The sequence below is a fragment of the Gymnoscopelus microlampas genome (assembly GCF_963454915.1).
Source record: "Gymnoscopelus microlampas genome assembly, chromosome: 23".
NCBI classification, from domain to species: Eukaryota; Metazoa; Chordata; class Actinopteri; order Myctophiformes; family Myctophidae; genus Gymnoscopelus; species Gymnoscopelus microlampas.
The window spans coordinates 1518154-1522234 of NC_139960.1; positions in this window are offsets into that span (position 1 = coordinate 1518154).

Genomic DNA, 4081 nt, shown 5'->3' on the forward strand with positions numbered 1-4081 from the left:
ACTTAAATATTAGTTTGCCATAGTTGCCAGCACTTCGACGGGCCATTGTAGCAACGCATGCAAAATCACTGTCTGTAAATTCCCTTATCTCCATGTCTGGACACTGATTGTCCAGCCGAAGGAAATGTTCAGGCTGGCGGGGCTCGACTGCTTCGCTGGGCACGTCTGCTTCGCTGGGCTCGGACTCGTCTGCCTCGCTGAGCTGTTCATCAGCTGTGCCGTTGGGCTGCGCGATGATTTTCTGCATAAGTTGGTAGTATTCCTCTTGTAGATCAGCCGCATCTGACACCAACTTCTCCTTCTCCTCCTCCAGCAAGGCTATGGTCCTGGTCTTTTTGTTGATCTCCGTTGTCAGGCTTTCCACTTCTTCTAGATGAAGCTTTTCAGATGCTTTGGTGTTCTTGGTTAGATCTACGGCACTCTTGACGGCATCTCTCCCTCTCTGATTGTCTTTTGCAGCGCAGGCCAACTTCATGGCGTTGATATCTGCATCGTGACTGCTCTGCAGGGCTCTCAGGTCACTATTCTTCAGTGTGAGTTCTGCGATGGTCACTCTGTCCTTCTCAGCAGCGATCTTCATCGTCTGAATGAGCTCCTGGTCCACAGCGCGTTTTGAGTTCAGTAGAGATATCGCCTGATCTTTTACTGCAATTAAAACGTTGACTTGACGGTGCTCGAGCCTTCGATCGAGATGTGCACCCTGAAATACAGAACAGAAAATGGTCAGAAACATGCTGTAGCCAACTGTAGCCTATGATATGCAATATTATATAAATAATAAATACATAAATATTACATATCATACATATTATATTATCATTGTTATCATTATATTATCATTCAACTTACCGCTTTTTTGCCAACCATACGTGTCTTCTTGGCCTTGGCTGCAGGTTTTGCTTTAGTTGGATTTGCTGTGGCTCGTTTCTTAGCAATGTTCCTGCGCGCCGGTGCACTTGACTTTGACCTGGTTTTGCGCAGCATGATCTTGCGCACCGGTGCATCGGTGGCCGACTCTAGTGCTGGACTTGTCTGCTTTGTCAGAGCCTTCTGTGCCCGTGTAGCCAGTGAAGGCGACGTCTTGGGAGGTCCGGCGGGAAGCTGGGCAGCTCTTTTCTTCTTTGGCATCGAAAGACCGATTCCAGGTTCACCCGTCGGGGTAGGGGTAGCTCGGCGCTTGAGTGTGGTTGGTCCTGGCTTGACCACCTGGGCATGGGCAGGTTCTCCTCTGTAGAAGTGGCTGTGCTCCATGTCTGTAGATATTTTTGTGAATAGCATCCAGTAAATACTGTACTTTATACTGTCGCCATGGGGGAGTGGTCTGAACTAGATATCACTGTCACGATCCAATGAACGGCAGTGGGCGTGGCCTATCCTCTCTTGTCCTGTCAATCAGTCTTTAAATACAGTAGGCCTGTACTGTATAGATGTAATTTACTTTGCCTACATACTACAGCATGAAGTTAAATGTGCAAGCACGAGCGACCATCAGGAATCTTTATCTTGCTGGCCGGTATCCTATCGACATACTCAAAATCTTACAAGATGATGGATATGCGGTCCATTTGCGCACTGTACAGCGATATGTACATAAACAGCACCCTCTCAAGAAACGGGTGCCACGGAAATTGACAAGGTAGGCCTACAGTAGACTGGACATAGGCTACATTACAGACTGCAATAAAAAAGTTCTAGTGTATGTCAAAGTGTGTACACATAATAACGTTTATTTTTTTCTCTCTCTTTTCAGCGAGGCAATTCAAGCGATGGATGCCATTCTGAGAGAGAACGATGAATTGTCTGCAGCAAAAGTTCAAACAGCATTGGAAACCAGGCATAACATAACACTAGGACTCAAAACTGTACGAGTTGGTTTGAAAAAACTGGATTGGAAGTATGGGAAGACTCGGTAAGAAAAAGAAAAAGCAATCTACTAATCTACTGTAATTTTAATTAATTAATGTATTGTATATTGTATGTATTCATTATTATTTCGTTATTTTCTTCACAGTACTTTGCCAATGACCCGTGACAAGAACAAACTTTTACGCGTGCAACAAGCACAAGCTTGGCTGGATGCAGGAGAAGCCTGGAACGATGTTTTGTTCACGGACGAGACCACTGTCGCCCAGCAGAGTTACGCCGACAGGTGTTACAAAAAAAAGGACCACGATGTTTACAAATCGCAGCCGAAACATCCGTTAAAACTCCATGTCTGGGCTGGAATCTCACGTTTCGGACCAGGGCCTATTTTCATCTTTGAAGGTGAGGTAGCCTACAGTATATGCCTATTGTGTAATGCTGTATGTGCGTGTATAATTATATTGTAATTAATTGTATATTAATTCCGTCATTTTTGCTTGCAGGCATTATGGATCGGGTTTTTTTCGAGGAGCACATTGTGAAGCAGACTGCTGGCCCGTTTCTCAGAGACCAGTGGATCTGGCCAACTCATCGTTTTTTTCAAGGTCAGTAGCCTATGTAATTTGGATTGTGTGTGTGTGTGTGTGTGTGTGTGTGTGTGTGTGTGTGTGTGTGTGTGTGTGTGTGTGTGTGTGTGTGTGTGTGTAAGAGACACGGGTGTTTTCTGTTAATTTAATTGTTTGTTTGTTTATTTATTTTGATTTTATAGACAATGATCCCAAACACTCAAGTGCAAGACAATGCATTGAACAGGAGGGCATAAATTGGATTCGTACCCCAGCAGAGTAAGTACACAGTACATTGACTTTGTTAAATTATTGACTCACACTGTATTTGTTATTTTATTTATTATCGCTTGTGACACATACTGTATAGCCTAACATATTCACTAACGAATCAACTGTCTTTTTTTTCCCATTAGGTCTCCGGATATGAATCCCATTGAGCTGGTCTGGAAGGATCTGAAGGCGTTTGTCAAAGGCGAAGCAAAACCAAGCAATAAAGAAGAACTTAGAGCTGCAATTCTGACATTTTGGGAAACAAAACTGTCTGTGGAACGCTGCAATAAGTACATTAGTCACTTGCATACTGTTTGCCGTGACGTAATCGCAAAAGGGGGACGGCCTACTGGGAAATAAATCCAGTAGTAATAGAACAGTGTGTTTTTAATTCTACTACTGTATGTAATTTGTGCATGAATAAACTTAACGAGTACCTCCGTACAGAGAGAACAAAACACAGCAGGAGAACCTAAATGATTTGATACTGTTTTTTTATGATGTCCACCATGACCCATTTTTTATGTATAGGTACATGGCAAAACAGGCAAATTAAATGCATACTTTTTAAATGTAGTTGCTTGTGTGGGAGGATATTCTACAAAGAAATGTAAACAGCACAATTACATTTATAATACTGTACTTTGACTCGTTCCATGTTTCCATTGAGGTCCTTGGTGGTTCTGTGAAATGTGTGTTTCAAAAATAAAAGTTTCAATTGCCCAATGTGTTTTGTTTATAATTATTCATTATATTTAGCTCATTATTAAACCAGTGTTCAGTCAGTATAATAATTACTAGGACTACGATTTCAATATCTTTGAATATATCTCGTTTTCAATTATATTATAGGTGCACTCATTACAGTAATGTGTTGTTTTGACCTTATATGTAAAATACGTCCACTAATGAGCGTCGATTATTGTAATGACATTATTAACAAAAGACACTTGATTAATGAATTTGCCATGCAAATGTCGTCCTTTCATACTTAAATAATGAGTCAATGTGCACATAGTTTGCATTCCATTCTAAAGTAGCCTAACTTATTGAATGTCCACATCTGGTATTTTATTTCAATTTAGAGTAGCCTCTGACATTAACAAAAGAGTATGACACTTGATTAATGAATTTGCCATGCAAATGTTGTCCTTTCATCGGGGTGTGGTCAGGTCCACATCTGCTAATTCAAGGAACCAAATGGACCCGTATGGGTCTGTAACTCTGAGTGTACAACATTTGTACACTCTCAGAGTAACATTAACATTGATTTTACGATATAAATTCAAAAATGAATACTTTATTAACAGTTGTTGAAGAACGAGAGAGAGAGAGAGAGAGATAGTTTCTTCAGATTAGCATTTTGACTAAAGCTTTTG